The following is a 19138-nucleotide window of genomic DNA, read 5'->3' as shown; positions in this document are numbered from 1 at the left end:
CTTCCTCCTGAGTGCTGGGATTAAAGGCATGCGCCACCACGCCCGGCCCAGGAGACAGAAATTCTAAGGGAGGATGCTACACATCTGTCAAGAGAAGGTGGCTGGCAATTCCCACATTACAGGGTGTAGATCTGCTTAAGTCTCTTTCCTCTTTAAGGTCAGGAGATGGAAATGATGGAGAATCTGATTGAGGGCCAGACAGAAGGCAAGCCCAGCAGTCAGACACTTACAGTTTGGAAAGAAGAAGAGAGATGGCACAGAAGGGGAAGGCATGGGGCTATCTGGGAGGACACAGAGTGAATTCCACCTTGCCGTCCTTTCAGATGTGAGTACCGGCACCTGGGGCCAGAGTAACAGCACAACAAGGCAAGGAGATAGCAGCAAGCAAGTTATCTGCTTAGAAAATTTCCTACACAACTTCCTTCTTCTCTCAGTCTGGCTTCAGGAACCATAACACAGATACATGATGGAACAGGCAGATTCCTCTGGGGCCTCTAACATTGTCATTTCAGGATAAATATGCCCAGTTTACCAACTCATTCCTAAACACCAGGAACCTCACCTGCTCCTAAGTGGAACCCATATGAAGTAAATTTGTAGCCACCTGTATTTTTTTTTTTCTCTTATTTCACTTATCGTCTGACTCTGGGGGAACAACTTCAGAACAAAAGGGAGGAAATAAAATGGGAAGAACTGATCATAATGAGAAAGTCGTAAGAAATCTGTCAGAGTGGCATAATATTTAAATCACACTTCTAACGATGACTAATGGGGTTGCTCAATATATTTGAAATAAAAAAAAAAACAAAATGAAAACATAAATCATGGTGGAAAATGGGCATCTGAAAGGCATTAGGAAGAACAGATATTTGGAATTCACGAGATAGCAACCTGAAAAACAGTTGGCAAAGTGGTTGATTTGAAAGAAGTTAACTATGCACCCCAAATCTCCTGAGAAGCTGAGTCATCTTACTTTGTAATTATTTCTTGAAGTGTCAGAGTACTTATAGACTTAGCCAGGAGACCACAAAGCAAAGATGTTAAATGCTTTCCCAAGCCAAACTGTAAACTTTCATCAAACGCAAATGGAATTTTTTGGGTTACTTTTTATTGTTTACAGTTTCAGATGATCTGTATAAAGGAAAAATTTCATTTTCCTGGGAAGACCCCACTGTATGCCTCAAGATTTCTAAGTCCTCACCCGAGACTGCGGATCTAATTTGATTTGCCCCCTCCCCTCCTTTTTTTTAATGAGGTGTGTGACCAACGTTTCCATAACTTCTCCAAAGTGTCGCTGGCCCCGAAGAAGTTGAAGTTCACCGCACTCTGCCTTTTGGAGTCTTTCCCAGCCCTCACCATTCAGCGCTGCCTCCTCGCGCTTTGTCTCTGGAAGCTGAAGGGGGCGTGTGTCGGGGCTTTTGGACCAGCCACGGACGTTTGTCCCGCTGCAGCTTCAGAGATGCTCTGAGAAGGACCTGTCTTGGGGGTGGCTGGGGCAGCTCCAGGCGCCGGGCCGCGTAATCCCTGCGCTAAGTGCTTGGCTCGCAGTCTGCAGTCACTAGTGGGAGCTGGAGAGGGCGAGCGAGAAAAATTCCAGCGGCGGCGGCGGAGCGGGAGGAGGAAAAGGAGCTGCGGCGGCCGCGGCGGCGGGAGGCAGAAGTTGCCGGCGTGGTGCGCGGAGTGCGGGCGCGGAGGACGCGGGCCAGGGGCGCGGCACCGGGTAAGGTGCGCTGGGGAGTCTGGGGGGCGAGCAGGGGGTCCCCGGGGTAGCCCGCGCTTTGTGCGGCGATCAGGGCGGGACACGTGCTCCTCGGGGAGCTGGGACCCGGACAGCGGGACGCTCCCGGGGGCCACGACCGCGAGGGACACAGTGGGGCGCCCGGCTCGGGACCAGCCACCTGCCTCTCCTGCTCCTTGGACCCGCCGGGAGAGCCTCTATGCTCAGAGGAAAGCCACAGTCACTTTGCCCAGAGGAAAGCCACAACCTCCCGTCCTTTCGCGCTCTCCCCAGCCCTCAGCCACTCCATCCTCAACGTCCTCCCCTCTCTCCGTCTTCTGAGTTTCTAAGGCGGCCCCTCTCTTAGCGGCTGACTTTCCTATCGCTCTTACTCCTTTTACTCAGATCCCCTTGTCTTGTGTTGCTCCACACTATTCCCATCGGTCCCCTGCAGGGTGAGTGTTTCTGACATTGGAGAAAGACCCTCCGGAAGTTGTGCTGGGCGGCAGGTATCTTGTTTCTTTGAGCCTCTCCAAGGAGGCTGAGTGCTTGGTGTCGTGAATGGGGACCTTGTTGCTTCCTTGAGTTATTAGGGACTGCTCTTTTCTTAGTCACCTTTCCCCAAGGTGAGGTCAGTTACTCTGAGCGGCCACAAAGGTGCCAGTGAAACAAAACAGAAGAAGAGAGCTGAGTAACAGAAGGTTCCAGACATATCTGCAGTGAAGTGGAACCACCTGAGAGAAGGTCCCTGAATTCTGGAAAAACAAAAGGCTGCACCACTCCTCAGGATGGAGTTCAGCTGAGGAGCAATTGAAAATAATCTGAAAAAAAGCTCTTGGGGTGGGAACCTCTTGCTGTTTTAACTTGAGGCCCAGTCTTTAGTTTTCTTACATATGTTTTTTTGGATCTTGGTCACAACTTCTCTAACTGTTGTTTTGGGGGAAGTTAAGGGAAATGTTCTATATCAACAGGGATATTTATGTTTTAAGAAAAAATAATTTCATCTTTGTTCTTTTATACTGCTTTACACTCTCCTGGTCAAGAGAATTATGTCTAAGTGCAAGGAAAATAGGAAAGGATTTGCCAGTAATTTAAAAAATATGAGACATTCCGGGGATCAATAATTTCTTTGGAGAATTCTTATTACAACGATGTTGTCGGGGATATTGCATGTAGTGAAATGTGTGAGTTGTGACACACTTGGATCATTGTGCGACACCAAAAAAAAGTTTTTGTGTTAAAAGCAAATCTTACTAGCGATGGCTTCTTGTGGAAAACTTAGCTAGAAGCTAATTGCTCCCATTCTCGGTTTTCTTTAGTCCTGCATAGTGTACCTTTGTTTTTAGCAAAATATGGCCCAGGGCTACAGGACTGGGTACAGTGTGTTATTTGTCCAATCTGAATTACCATTTAGAAAACCACCTTTTCCTTTTGGTCGCAGGAGGCAAGTTGATGTGATCTCATTACGCATGTGCGAGCGGGCTGCTGCTGGGTTTTACTAACACTGACTTGTGAACTGAAATGAAAATGTTGGGTTTTTTTTTGGCGAGTTTAAAAAGCTCGATTTATGTCATCCTTGTGAACATCACAGTTTATAGCACCTCTGCCACCTTGTTCAGCAGGTGCTGCCCAGTGTGTAGTCAGGCAGGGCTGTCTGAAACCCCTGTAAGCCTGTTATTGTCGCAGAAACTGCTTACCACCACTCAAGCAACCTGTGGCCTGTTCAAAAGTGTCTCAAATGTTCCAGGTGTTACACATTATTTATTATAAGGAATTAAAGGCTTGCTCATAAGCCTTGAAAACTACGACAACCTGCTGAAGTATTTTCATTATGGCGAATGTTGGTTGGGGCAGTTAAAAACCACGGTCATCTCTAGGTATGTACGGGCCTCTCTCCTCCTTGTCCCCCTCTCGGGCCCCCGCCCCCAGGCCCCTGGTTTGCATTTATCAGACACATTTTAAAACCCAGCTAGAGCTCTCCCGAGATTTTCTTCCGCTCTCGGGTTTCTTGTTGCACGTCTCCAATGTTCGCTTCTCTGACGTAACTGCTCCGCTTTGCTTCTCTTGCTGGGCTGTTACTTCATTGTGGAAAGATATTTTGGAATTTTAGATGCCAAGTACAATGCCTGATAAGCTGATGGGCACTCAAACACTCCACGAAGAGCGATTGGTTCTCTTTCAGTGTTTTCTTGGTTAGGTTCAGTAGAAGAGGGGAAGCAGGTTAGCGTAGAGGAGCCGCAGCTTGCTGATTTGGAGCGTCTTCTCATCATAGATTAGTATTAAAGATGAAGAAGATGAGGCCTGAGGCGCTTGACAAACAGGCTCAGAGGCAGTGAAGCCTCTTGGTCTGCTGGGAGGAGATTCCTTGTACACTTCGAGCTATGCCATAATTTTCCTTTGGCTCCTCTCGATTCCTTTCACAGACATGGGTAAACCTGTCTGCAATTCTAAGGGTTTCTTTTCATGCCAACTAATTGAGGACAACAGTGCAACCTATCAAGGCGCACTAACTGAGGGTCACTTGTGTCACAGAACGTTGGCTTCTAAGTTGGTTTTATTTGCCGGGCTTTGTTCTGTATGTTGCTAACAGTGCCTTGGGCCAAACAGTTACCTTACCCACAAAGAATATTTAAGCTTGCAGGATGTGCATTTTCTTTTCTCTTCCAGGGCTACAACTTTATGTACATGCGTTGAAAGTGCGTGGGGGAAGAGGGGAAAAAAAAAAAAAAGCTTGGGGTCATATTATTAGTGGCCATTCTTGAGGTTTGTGGTTTCAACAAGAGGCTATCAGTTTAAGTCTCCTAAAATTCAACTGTCTCACCTGTTACTTACCTGGCTAGTTATGGTTGGAGAACAGCAACCACAGCGGGCTCTGGTGGTGTACGCCTATGACCGTAGCATTCAGGGAAGCAGAGGCAGGAGGATTTGAGGGCAGCCTGGCCTACATAATGAATTTTGGGCAACACAGGGTTACACAGCAAGATCCCACCTCAAACAACAAATCAAACCAAACAAATCTCCAAAGCATTAGAAGTGTGTGAAGACTTTGGAGGTGAGAGAGAGACACTTATGATGTTACTTTTGGGTAATTTTCATTTTCATTCATAGAAAGAAGAAAAGGATGCTGTGTAGTTTACACTAGGCAGTTTTTCACATTTTTGTTCTAATCTTTTCACTTACATGCTGAAATACACACACACACACACACACACACACACACAATCCGCCAATATCTTGATTGCATTTATTTTCACTTAAATATCTGTGTGCCTCTCTGAACATCTCGCCATTACACACTGTGGAGACATTGCAAGACATGAGAGAAACACAGTCCTCACATTGCACTTGTGCTCCAGAGAGGGAAAGAGTGGGTAATATAAGACAAGTAATTTCTGGTAATGAAAGTTGCCATTTGTAAAATCAGGGCTGTGTGACAGGAGTGAGGGGCCAGCCTAGAATTAGGTGGTCCAACCTGGTCACCAGAAAGCCAATGCTGAGGAGAAAAAAAGTGAACCAACCCTGGTCAGAAGTGATGGGAAACAACAGGAATGAATTCAGAGGGATAGCCAGGCCAGGGGCATAAAGCATTTAATTCAAAGTGCATTTGATTGAGCACTGTGGAGGTTGCTAGAGAATTGAGCAGAAATGAAACAGCACATTTGCCTTCAGAGAACAAGAATGTATGCAGTGAGCTGATGTGGAAGGCTGTGCAGTGATGTAGCTGAGAGGCTGGCCAAGGGAGGAACCTGGAGTCATCGATCCTTATCACTGAATGGAAGGATCACTGGGTTGATTTGCCACAGTTCATTCATTCATTCTTCTTCTTCTTCTTCTAATGTTGGAGAATGAACCTATGTTACCACGCCCGGCTGGGGAATGAACCTATAGCCTTAAGCATTAGGCAAGGGCTCCACCCCCAGACCGGCAGACTGCCTGCTGTCCCTTCTCACAATTTTCAGATGTAACTTCCACAAGGAGCATAATCCTTCAGATGGGAATCCACAGTGCATCCTGGGAAGTGTGGCATGCTCTCAGAGCCATGGATGATGTCAGGACAGTTGTCAGGACATGTGGTTCTTTTTGAAAGAGGTACAGGGGAGGAAACTTTTGCACCCTCACTTCGTTTGTGTTAAGGGAAGCTACAGAGGCAGGAAAGCAAGCAGAAGTCCTCTAGTCTGAGTGGGTTTGTTTGCTGCCAACTTTAAGAACGTTGGAAGCTTCCTGAAGGACTGCTTGAGCAGTGAGAGCTAGACTTGACCTACCATTGAATCTCAGCCCTTTGCAGAGCCATGATAGCAAGTAGGCAGCAGTGACAGTTGAAATAATCGAGGATGTTTCATTCATCTGATTGCTCTTTTCCTTCCCTCCAACCCTCCCACCCTTCCACCCTCCCTCCCTCTCTCTCTCTCTCTCTCTCTCTCTCTCTCTCTCTCTCTCTGTGTGTCTCTGTGTCTGTGTCTGTGTCTGTGTCTGTGTCTCTGTCTGTCTGTCTGTCTGTCTGTCTGTCTCTCTGTCTCTCTCTCTCTCTCTCTCTCTCTCTCTCTCTCTCTCTCTCCCTGTCTGTCTCTCTTACCAGTAAATAAATGGCTGTCTATGGCTGCAGCTTTAGCAGATACAAAGTAGTTTTGGGATTATTTCCTCCCTGAAGGTTGTCTTTGCTTAAGAAGGTACAGTTAAATGTATGTATGTCTGTTACATTTCTTGCCTGGCTGTATAGAGATAAACATTTTAGTCATTTTTATAACAGTTAGATAGATAGGGATTTAAATACATACAGAAACATCTGTCAGTAGTTAATTTGATGATTAATGGCTCTGAAGTGATTCCAGGAAGTCAGTAATGATCATGGCTTTGTCTAAATTAATCTCTGACTAGGAATCAGTGTGTTTTATCTAACTAATACACTTTACAGCCATCTATAAAAGGCACTAAATTGTCGGCTCTTTGGAAGAAGTTGCTCTTCTGTCATTGGCCAGCACACTTTAGCCATCACACAACTGGCTTGCCCTAAAGCTATTTCTCTCACTGCAAAATGCAGTTAAGGACTCAGTGGCAACTTAAGCAGTGTGGTTTTACCTCAGTCCTCTGTGTGTAGACCTCTCTCCTGCCCCTGTTTTCGATAATTTCCAACTGGTCAACTGTCCCTTCTACACCTGGCTGCTGTCCTTTCTACATTCCTCACTTTTGCCAAATGTTTGTGCATTTCTCCACTGGCTTCTATGTCAGATGCCCTCTCTGTCTATCAAGGACCACTCTCCACACTTCCGTGTTATGCTCTCTGCTCAAGAGGATAAACTAGCAGCAGCACCCTGATTTTAGGTGACTCGGGGTGCTGGGAAGCACAGCTAGAGCATACAGAGCCAAGGAGGGTAGAGAGTGAAGCCATGTATTCTCTTGGTTCCTCCCCTACTCCATGATCGTGGGCTGCCTGAGGTAAAAGGCACTGTTCCATTTGGCGTTCAGATTCTGGTGTCCTTGAGTACTTTGCTTTGCTCTACTGTCCTTGGGCTTTGTTGCTCACAGCTTTCTTAGGCTGAGGTTTGTAAATAAAGCTTCCTCAGTCCATGAGAAACTGTATGAGGGAAGGTCCTGTTTTCTGTTCACTTTGTTTCTGCACACCTCTTTCTCCAGGAGTCTTCTTGGATTAATAGAGGAGCAGTTGGGCTCCCTTACTTCTGCTTTCTCTCCCAGATTGCAGGATTATCCTTGTCACACTGGCTCATGAGCATGGTATTATGTAGATATTTTACTGCCAATCTTTTCACTGGTTTAATAACTAGTGTGTTCTTTTTAAGCATACATGCCTCCTCCTCCTCATCTTCCTCTTCCTCCTCCTCTTCTTCTTCATTCAGGAATACAGTGTGTATTCATAGTCATTGTTTAGAGCCAGACACTTGGTTAAGTAGTGTGGTAGTCTTTGACTCTTGTTTGGAGTATACATTGGGGAGGGGGCTGGAAAAAAAAACCAACTGAATACATGGTTTATAAATTTGGTTTGTTAGTAGGGTGAGTGAAATATGCTGTGATGAAAGAGCTGCAGGGGTGGGTATAAGGTGGGGGTGGGATCCTTCGTGTGACTTCATGAGGAACTCAAATTCAGGGGCATGTGTAGGTGACTGTCGGTAACCTGCATCTGTTATGAGGGCTGGAAATATGTAGATGTTTGACACATATGACACAGATGATAAATCTGTGCAGGAAAATTAGTATTGCCAATTAGCTTTAATAAGTTTCTTGCCAGGTGTGGTGGCTCACAGTTTTAATCACAGCAGTGAAGGAGCAGAGGAGGGCAGAGCTCTGAGTTTTGGGCTAGCGGTGGCTACATTGTGAGACCCTGTCCAAAGAAAAGAAGGAAAGAAAGAAAGGAAAAAAGGAAAAAGAAAAGGGAAGAAAAAAAACCCCTTAATTTTATATCATTATCTAAAATTAAAAATCATATATATATATATTTCTCGTAAAATATTTTCTAGTGCATTATGCATCTTTAAACTAAGACTATGCACATTATTTTGTTGCTTGTATTTTTCTCCCCATTCTGTTTGCTTTTGTTGTTGTTGTGATTGTTTTTCAAGACAGGGTTTCTCTGTGTAGCCTTGGCTATCCTGGAACTCACTATGCAGAGGCTGGCCTCAGAGATTCACTTGCCTCTGCTCCCTGAGTGCTGGCATTAAAGCTGTGTCGCTTGCATTTTTCAATTAAGTGTGTATTGGCAACAGGACTCTGTGTTAATATAGGTGCTTTGAAACATACGTATTATACAATCTGAAAGCTACAATGTTGTTCATGTACATAGTGGGTTTTTTAATGAAGATTTTTTTTTGAAAAGGTTATTAGGAAAGATGAAGAAAATTAGACAGCAATGCCACCATATAAACAACTTTTGGAAATACAGAGATTCTTGCATGTGAGAGTGCAGAAATTAATCACATAAACTATAAAGATCTTTTATTTAATGAAAAGTCCTCTGAATCCTGTCTTTACCATACAGAAGGAGCCACTGCTAACATTTTGGGCCTTTGCAAAATCAAGAGTCTAATGTACTTTTACTTTCTTCCCAATTTCTTTCACTTGAATCTGTTTCTACGACATTTCCAACTCGAGATGAGGGCTTTCTGCTCTTTGATGTGACATGGAAATCTACATTTCAAAAGACTGACCTACCTACCTACCCACCTTCTTTCCTTCCTTCCTTGCCCAATTCTGAAAGCAGAGACAACGTGGACGAAGAAGGTGTGTCTAAAGTAAGCTACTCCCTCATTTTAAGTGTTCTCGGAAATTGGAACCACCTGGTGAGGAGTTGGCAGCTCTGTTTAAAACCCGTAGTAGGTGACCTCAGGTTGCTTTGTTTTCTGTGAGTCATGTCAGCCTTGAAGCCAACAGCCAGATGGGCTAACAAGGATCTGTGGCCAGACTGCTTGGAAGGTCTTTTACTCATCCTGAGTGCCTGCTAGTCAACTTATGTAACATGAGATTAACTAAAAAAAGAACTTATAGGGAAACTCATATTATTTCAAAATAGATGTAACTATTCTAAGCGTGTGTGTGCATTTGTTTCCAGGCACCTAGATGTTCATGTATGTGTGTATGTATACATACTGTGGAGGCCAGAGGCTGACATCAAATCATCAAATATATTCCTTAAGTGTTCTACACCTTTCTTTTTCTTTCCCGAGACATGGTCTTTTATAAAACTTGGGAGCTGTTTGACTAGACTGGCTGGCCTGCAAGTCTGATCATTCTTCCTGTCCCAGCCAGTGCTGAAGTGACAGACATGAGGTGCCACACCCAGCTTGTTTTTGTTTTCTCTTTTCACATGGGCTTTTGAAGACCAGGCTCAAGTTCCTCATGGTCCTGCCGAATTCTTAGATGGTAAATCTGTTCTCTTCACTGCATATTTGAGGCAGAATTCTGATAGTAAACTTTTGTAGCTCATTCTATAATTTTAGGAGAAAATAATACTGAATTTATATGACAAGGCATAATAACAACACTCAGTATATGAAACATTGTGGTGTTTAACTTTGTGCCCTTCCCAGATGGTGGATGCTGGGAATAGCTAACACATACCTGCTTAGTAAACCGTTTTCATTCCCAGGTCCTCAGTGAACAGTTTCGAACCTTTATTTCTCTTGATTAAATCAATCATTCCTTTAAATACTTATCTTTAACATCTGTACCAAATAAAAATATTTTAACTCTCTCTGAAGAGGAAAACCATGCTACATTGTTTAATTGAATTAAATTAGCTTTTCAGAGACATTTACCTAGGAGCTGTTTCTGGAATCAATTTGGAAAAATGATCTTTATTCTGTAGCATTTAAGTTTGATTGTGTTTTTCTTAGTAATTCTCCATGGAGCTGATTCACTCCTTGCCTCAGTCTTCAAACCCTAGAGATTTTTTGTAGGCAAATTAGGCATTTCCTATACCAGGATTATGCATATTTATGAAATACTATGCCCTTCCTCCTTAAATGTAGAGGCTTAAGGCATTTTAAATTCTAAAACATAGACTGAATTTTATCACTTTAGCATCCTGTGGAGATTAGCTGAGAGGACCATATATCCAGCTTCTCCAAAATCTGCTTTACAGATGGAAATTTTGGGGAAAAGGAAGGGATTTTGTTTGAACATTGTAGATTTCATGCTCACCAAATATTGGATATGATACATTTACTGATTATCTTTTAATAACTATTTTACAAAACCATGAAAAGAAAATTTGAAATTGCTTTAAAACTCCAGATTTCAATTTTTCTTGTAGAGATTCTCCTGAGTAATAACCATGCAGGATACATTTTGTATCCTTGGTGCAAAGACTATAGCATTGTTTTCCTCTTGTGACTGTTTTTGAATTAGCACCTTAAGGATAAAACTACCCCCTAAAAAAGTATTGGTTTTTATGTGCCACAATTGCAATTGTGGAATGTTTCCCCTAAATACTAGACTATATGAACAGCAGTTTTCTTGTTTTGTTTCTGTGCATATCTCTACTTTTACTCTTTCAATCCCCAATCCCATGTCTGTCCTGTTTTTGTTTAACATGGGCACCATTTTTCAGCAGTATCTTTCTCCTAGTCAAAGAAAATTAAAACACTAGCTGTTATTCCAATACTCAGTGTTTTTTTCCTTTCCTACACCACTCTTTAACTTATTTGTGTTTTGATAGTTAGTAGGCATTGTCTTAATACCTTAATGATATGAACTTATAATGAAGGATACACTTCCTTTTGGTTATAAAACCACTTGATTATGTAATTTTACTCAGAGTTTTATAATGAAATATCTATATTTTAAACATTCACAGAAACTTGTTTTTAAGTCAAAGAAGTCAACAAATGCATCCATTATATATTTTGTAAATACCTAAATACATTCTTTTCATTCTCTGTATGATGTTGTTAGTGTACAAAAGCTACATAAATTATGTCATACAAGTTTCATCAGAGCTTTCTAATCCTCCACTTTATTTGAAATGCAAAGCATTTAAGCTTGTGATTTCAAAGTTATCGTTATGCATTCTTACACATTTTTCTTCAAACTTGCTAGCATGTACCCTGGCTTAGCATGAGTCCATAAACTCCTTTTCTGGCTCCCTTCTTCAAAACCTGGAAGGTATAATGCAGCTTAGCAATAATATTTTATATCTGTAGCTTGGGAATAATGCCTTCATCACAAATGGAATTAAATATTTATGCCTTTTGAACGACTTTGATGTCATATTGTAAATCAAGAGGGAGAAAGAGATAATTGAGTCTTTCTTTGAAGAGAAGATATGTTTAACATTTCAGATTGTAGATTACCAAAAAAATAATGCAGAGTATAAATTGATGGTGCATGGAAGGGAAAGTGAGACATTGTTGAGAACACTGATGAAGTGTAAAATTGATTTAGTTCATTACTCCATCTTCAGGAATATGTTAGGGAAGGAAGGCTAGGGTTACTGTCCTGTCAAAACAATCTTTGTGTGTGTGTGTGTGTGTGTGTGTGTGTGTGTGTGTGTGTGTGTGTGTGTACACTGTGATGTATATATGCAAGTCAATAGACAGCCTTGAGTGATTTTCCTCACCTTCCACCTTGTTTTGAGACCCGTTGTTTATAACAAGCTAGCTGTTCCTTGAGATTTTGTGAAATCTCCCATTTCGACCTTCCATCTCACCATAGGAGTTCTTGGAACACAGAATTGTGCTACCACATCAGACTTTACGTGGGAGCTGGACATCCAAACCCAGAGCCACATGTGTGTGGTAAACACTTTGCCCTCTAAGTCATCTCCTCTGTTCAGTGTCACCTTTATTTGAAATAGGATTTCATGTCACCCAGGTGGCCTTAAACTCCCAAACCTCTTGGATCCACTTCCCTGTTTCATAGTTACAGCTGTGTGCTAATATGCCTGCCTTCCATGATTTCTCCTTTAAAAGTTAATATTGTCTGTGACTGTCTTAGATTCCCTCAATCATGGTCTAGCGCTAATGAAATAATGTGTGTGTGTGTGTGTGTGTGTGTGTGTGTGTGTGTGTGTGTGTGTATTCTTGGATCAGGTTAGTACTATTTAGCGTATCTCCAGTTTTAGATTTATATTTTAGTCTTCAACCAAAGTAGAGACTTCTACTGAAGTGGCAATGATTTTGGCTTTGCTTGCCCTGACTGTGATATCCTATAGTGTGTTGTCATTGCCTCTGTTCTGTTTCCTTGTAGCCTTTAGCGTTCTACACGTAAAAATCTTTCATGTTTTACTTCTTAGGTCTCTCTTGTAGTCCACTAGATCATTTCATTCATTTGCTTGTGTTTTTCTGTTTCTGGTGGCATATTTTTTTCATTCAGCTAAGTTTGGAGTAGGAGGCTGTGCTAGAATAGAGCTGCCCTCAGCATTGCAAGCAGAGAAAAGGTCCCGTCTTACTGACTGCTGCTTCCTTTTGCTTGGCTGTGCTGAGGAACAAACCCAGAGCCTCTGGCATGCTGGGTAGGTGGTCTACCATTGTGCTCTGACTTGGTCTTTAACTCTGGCTTTAAATAAGAGGAGAGAAATGCTTGTGTTCTGAGATGATGTCCACAGGCTTTTGGGGGACCTGAGGACCCAGTAATGTAACATCATAGAGGTTACTTTTAGGATTCTCTTTTATGATCGCCAAGGCTCGTTATCTGGAAAATACAACACTATAGCATTCCAATTTGAGTCTTGGCATCTTCCTCCAGTAGCCTGTACAGATTTGAAAATCTTATAGGCTGTCCTGCTGACTTGGCATTTCATGACTGGAAAACCTTAGCATCTTTCATAGAGATGGAAATTTAACCTACATTTCCTCTTTTAACATCATTTGTAAAGAGCTTTAACTGAGACGTCTTCCAGTACCTTCCCTGCTTGCAGTTTTCTGGTCAGAGTAAGACATTTTTTTTTTCAACCTTTGCTTCTCCAGTAAATGCCCACTTAATCTTCTGATAACGAAGTTGTTTTTAATAACTTTTTTTTCTTTCGGGGAAATTTGGGCTTTAAAAATGTTAGTGTATTATATATATTTGTTTCTTACTCTGGGCTCTACATGATTTTCAATTTACAACGAATGATTACTCTGTTGACAAAATCAAAGTCAGCCTACCCCCATTATGTTTGCCAGGTTCTTGAATGACCTTATGCCTTAACATATGCAGTCTCAAAAACCTGCCAGATTGGCAAGGAATAATCATAACATGGAGTAGGGAAACATGTAGAACTATGGTTGAGAGAGGTAAAATTCAGTGGTAGGTGGTCAAAATGAACTTGTACAGGAGTAGAAAAAGGAAGATGCCATAGTAGTCCTTGTACAACCATCCCTCTGAAGACTGGGCTACTGTCTCCTCAGTCAACATTAGCTTTCAGCAGCTGGAGACCCTGGATGCTCACATCAGCATCTCTCCTGCTAATTCCAGGCTCAGATATTGGAGCCCATGTATTACTCAGTTTGGTTGCACGAAAGTTCCTGGCACTTGTGCCTATGGGCCTGGAAGTTTACTTTTAGAGAGGCTCTGGATGTGAGTTAGAGACCTCTGTGCATGAAGCGGTAATTGCATGTGGAAAGTACAAATAGTCAAAGGACAGGGGAGAATAATTAAAGGATGTTTAGGAATAGCTTCAGTTAGCAGGTGAATTCTGAGAACAGTGATGGGGAAGGTGAGCTGCTGTGCCAGGATGGGGATGCAGCAGTAGCCAGCCCTTCCGTCTAGTTTGCACTTTGTGGGAAGCCCAGGGATTGATCCCAAGCACCACAAACAACAAAAGAAAATGTTCAAAGTGTTTAAAGAAATGTTTTTGAAATTAAACGGTGAAATACCATTTTACTTATGTACTGTCAGTGTTTCCTCTAGAGTGAAGGTACTGCTTCTTTATGACAACTTACCTTCTTAAAAAATTGCATCCATGTGTTATGTGAAATGTCAAGTATTTTATGGAGCATTTCTGTGGAGGCAGGTAGACAGTCAACATGGATTCAATATAATAATATTTTGATAAAGTTTGGAAATTGGACATCTCAGGTAACTTGTTTAAAATGGAATGCTGCAAAAGGTGAGAATGATTTAAAACCAAGCAGTTTATCTGAAATGTCATTTCCAACTTAAATTTAAAGGAGACATTCCTTTAATTACCTGCCTTGCAAACGAGATCACATTGAATTCTGAGACGAAATAGAAAATGTCCACTAATAGCACAATGAAGACCTATAAAAAAGTTTCTTATCCAGAAACTTGTAAATACAGTTTCTCTGTTTGCATATGATGCCGGGTGGTCATTTATGACCTGTTCCCAGCATGCCTCAGGGCATGCTGTTGTCTGACCTCCTTCCCCTTTGCTTCCCTTAATTATTTAAGCACAACACTGTTTTTCTTTCTTTTTTCTTTTTCTTTTTTCTTTTTGTAAAATATATTAGAATATGGCCAACTAACTATGGCAGTGAAGTCCAGCTAAAGGAATCTTTACTTTTCAAAATAATCAGATTTAATATGTTATTTAATTCTTGTTATGTGGACAACAAGTTTAAAATGAATTTCAGCATTAAAATAAAAATGCTAATCTTTTCTTTTAATTCTTAATGTTTAAAATATTAAAGGCACTCTGTCAAATCGGAACATTTTGCTAGTTAAATAATCACCGTCTGATTTTCTAAAGAAGTATAGATATTTTACAAGTATATGAAGTTATGCTGTAATTTCCAAAAGATAGGGAGCTTCCTTACTGACTCCTTAGATTCCAAAATATAATTTTTCCATTATGGAAAATCACTTTATGTTGAGCATAAATAATCTGATATTTGCTTTGCTAATGACCCAGCTTATGTTAAAATCACGTTACTGGATTTAATGATGTAACTTCTGCTGCGCGACCTTGTGTATTCTGGAGGCTTGTGATGCTTGTCAAGGGCAGTTCCTTTTATTTATTTTAATTTTACCTTCCATTTAAAACATTGAGTGACCCTTCGTAATTTTATTATGAAACCATAAAATAAGGAAGGACTAGTTGATTATTTTTTACTTTAACTTTTGTAATCTCATATAACTCAAGTCTTCTTTGTTTTCTCATTTTTCAGGTGAATAATGATGCTTTTGCAATTTCTCATCACACTAACGGATGAGGTAGCATTACGTGTCTTGGTATTTATTGCTCCTACTTTAGCTTTTTACCTCTGTTCTCTCTTTCAGGGAGGCAGGCAAAGTGGGAGGGAGTTGGGTCTCAGCTCTCAGGCTGATGGATTAAAATGAGCTTTGCTACCTCCCTGGGGCTGAAGAGCTCTGGTTCTGTTACCTTGCTCAACAACTGTAGATTGACAGGTTCCTAGAGCAGGATACTAGGGACTGCTTTACATTGTCTTTGTCTTTCTGGAAGGTTTTCAAATTTCAGAGACCGAAGTGAGTGAGTGTTTATTGTTTAAATCCTTCAATCAGCTCAAAGATTTTTATACTTATTATATGAGAAAGTTATCCTGCTGTCATTTCCCATCATGTTCTTATGAACATCTTACTTGATGGTAGCAAATTATTTTGGTCAGGGGGCAAAATTTTCCTATAATTATTTTTATAATTCTTTTTTGTGGGGGGGATGTTTTTAAAATAAGAGCTTCAAAGCAGTTTCAAGTGATTTTGTTTAGGTCCAGATTTATCTTTGTGTTTGATTATAGCATATGGGAATAAAATGCTTAATTACAAAATATAGAGGACTTGCCAGGACATATAAATTAATTTCTTTGATTGTAACTGCAATCACTAAGAGGTAACTTCCCCATAGCATTTTTTTTTGACTAACTTTGTTTTTATGGTTTTCACTACTGTTTTCTCTTTTTTAAACTCTTTTTAATAGAACTATAAGGATTCAACTGGACATGAGTGTTATGTGGCTAAAATTATTTTTTTTAAAAGCTAGCATCCATTATATTCTTTCCCTAAAACTCTATTTGCATTATTCTGGGATTGATGAGTAGACTTCCTTAAAGTGTCCAGGAAACTTGTATTTTGTTATCAAAGCGAATCAGTAATTTCCTTTTAAGAGGCTATATTTTTATTTAGCTGTCAGCTCTATTATCTTTATATGGGTTGCATTTCAGTGTTTTTTTTTTCTACATTAGCCATACCAAATTTTTAATCCCAGCATGCCTCTATGTTGTTATACTATGTCAGCATGTGGTAACAGGAAAATTACACTTATCAATATAACTGAAATGTAATTGAGGAGACAAATTGCCAAAGCCCCTCACAGTTCATCATGGAGCATTTGCAGTTAATTTCAAAGAGGAAGGCTCCACTAAATCCTATGGACTTACTTGTTTTGTATGATTCTCTTGTCTTAATGAGATAAGGGGGAAACTGGAGTTCTGAAGAAACGGTAAGAATGTTTTTCCCCCATGGCAAATGGGTTAAGTTTTATGAATCTAAAGCCCTTGAATCGCAAACGAGAAAGAATATGAAACAAGTGAACCAATTCCCTCTTTATATGCATTTGTTTTGTGGAAGTTGGATTGCAAGTCAACAAAATAATCCCCATATGTATGCCCCACATATATAGCTTTATTCATGAATTTTCATGGTGCTACTATTCTTGGTTGATTCATAATTCACTATAGATTCTTACCAGCATTATACTCCTTGCACAATGATGAATTTCATAAGATGTTCTCATTCAAGCATGTCATGTGCTGTCCACATTTGCCCCCTTCCTTTCCTGTCCTCTCACTTCTCCTCCACGTAGTCTTCCTCTTTCCCTCAACTCATCTCTTTTATGTTGTCATGCTTTCCAGCTTCCCTATATGTGAGAAAATGTGATACTTATTTGTGGGTCTGGCTTGTTTCACTTAATATGATTACCTTCAGCTCCATCTATTTCCCTACAAATGACATAATTTCATTCCCCTCTGCTGTATGTGTGTGTGGATACATACCACGTTTGCTTTATCATAATCCACTTTTAGAAAATACCGTGTTAATCACAGTGCGCTCGACTTGGCATCTCCTTTTTTTTTTCTGTTGGAGTTTCCCTTCTTTGGTTATTACTTTGATTTGTATCAATTCGTAATTCTAATTTATGGAATTGATAATGTGTTTCTAGTCTCATGGTTTTTGGAAGTGGATGTCTGGGTTGGTGGCCAGGCTCTTCCACTCTGTGTCCTGTCATGTAAAGTGGGATTAAGAACATCAGTGCAGACAAAATCTCAGCATGCAGAAGGGGAAGTGGACCTCTAACCAGTAGGCTGTTGGCAATGGATTCCTGCTGGGATGGGGAATATCAGTTTCTCCAGTGCAGCATCAGTAGCTGTACCAACCACACTGCATGGCCCCGGAGTAGTTGGCCAATACTAACAGACTCCAGAGTGTGTGCCTTTGGTTGTTTTTGTTTTGTCTTTTGTTTGTTTGCTTGTTTTAATTTTCTTTCTCTGCTTGTTGTTGAGGGGAGGTTGGAGGGATGGAGAGAGCATGAAATTGGGTGGTTAGGGAAGCGAGAAGGATGTAGGAGGGGAAAGAGTATCATCAAAATACATTGTATAAAAGCTGGGTGCTGGTGGTGCACGCCTTTAATCCCAGCACTTGGAAGGCAGAGGCAGGTGTATCTCTGTGAGTTCGAGGCTAGCCTGGTCTACAAAGTGAGTCCAGGACAGTCAAGGCTACACAGAAAAACCCTGTCTCAAAAAACAGAACAAAACAAAAAGATGGATGCACAATTTTTAAATTAAAAAAATCACTTTCTTTGGTATTAATTTATTTCAAATTCTCGAAAAAACATATTTGTAATAAAACAAATAACAAAGTAAAAAAGTTAAAAAAGAGAGTATTTACTGATTGAAAGTGGGAGTAAGCTGCTACACAGTTCTTCGCAGCATCTAAGAACTGTCACATAAGTGTGTACTCTCACTCACCCTCTTCCATCTCTTTATGCAGTAATGAAAGCTTGCCTTATTGGTTACTGCATGTCATTGCCTTTCTAAAAGGATGAGGGAAATTTTCAAGGCTAGTTGATCAGTTTTTAAGAAGCTATTTTCTTATAAAGTGTTTCCAGCTGCAGACATCTTTTGGTTACAATTGTTCATATTAAAACATGTAAGTGTTTAATTAGAAATTAAAAACCTTGTAGAAACAAACATATTCTTCCCTTATTACTCAATTTGGGATCCTTCCATTTTAATTTCAAATGCTTCCTTCTCAACAATGAAGTCAATTGCACATTTTTAGTGTGAATGACATTTTCTCTTGGATGAGTTATGGAAAGTCTTGTTAACTGGAGCGTTACTGGAGCTTGAAGACACATTAATATTAAACAAGTGTTTAGTTGCAGGACATGATCAAGTTCACATTGTTGCAAGGCCTTAATTAAACTTTTATTAAACTGTGTAAACCATGATCCAGTTTGAAAGTAGATAGACATCTGTTTCAAATATTATTACTACAGTCAGAAATTAATAGCCTTTTTCTCTTGAGTCTGAACGTTTCCCTTTGGAAGCCTTCATTTGCCCGTTCTCATGATTGCTTCTGTCTCTAAGTAATTTTGAGGTATAGATTATTTTTAAAAATCATTTCTAGTAATTTATATAATTATAGGAAATAAAAGCAGGGTAGTCTTTGGAAGTATTTTATTGAAGAATAATAAATCAAGAGTTCCTTTTGTGTTATGTTCAAACCAAATCCTTAGCAGTGCACCAAAACTATTGTGGCTGTTTTCCGGATTGGTGGCCACTGAGCTCTCTGCCCTTCTCCTCTCTCTTTCTTGCTTTTTCCTTTGTGAGTGATGACGAATTCTAGATAAATGTTTCCATATTTTGTTCACATTGTCTTCCTTTGTGTCAGTGATATCAAAAAATTGTTCAGGGGTCATAGCTTGTAGGTAATTTTCTGTTTATTTTTCAGTCTGAAAAGAAAACTGAATATTATGATATCCTTTGAAATGATTTATGCTTTCTAAATCACAAAATA

At 40.5% G+C, this 19138-nt stretch overlaps 1 protein-coding gene across 5 annotated transcripts in view; it reads left to right on the top strand.

Annotated features, from left to right (window-relative positions):
- Positions 1–1456: 1456 nt before the first annotated feature.
- The window catches only part of BMPR1B (bone morphogenetic protein receptor type 1B), a 331935-nt gene continuing 314253 nt past the window's right edge, over positions 1457–19138 (top strand). For 2 of the 5 annotated variants that reach the window (XM_084756100.1, XM_084756098.1), the window contains exon 1: positions 1457–1725. The gene's annotated coding sequence lies outside the window, so the exon portion shown is untranslated. Of the gene's footprint in view, positions 1726–15273; positions 15320–19138 lie in introns of those variants that run through there. The other 3 variants (XM_084756094.1, XM_084756091.1, XM_084756095.1) reach the window with 3 other exon arrangements.

This window comes from Acomys minous (genome assembly GCF_964271855.1).
Source record: "Acomys minous genome assembly, chromosome: 14".
NCBI classification, from domain to species: domain Eukaryota; kingdom Metazoa; phylum Chordata; class Mammalia; order Rodentia; family Muridae; genus Acomys; species Acomys minous.
Note: the sequence above shows the minus strand (reverse complement) of the source record. Positions and strands in the feature narration are given on the sequence as shown.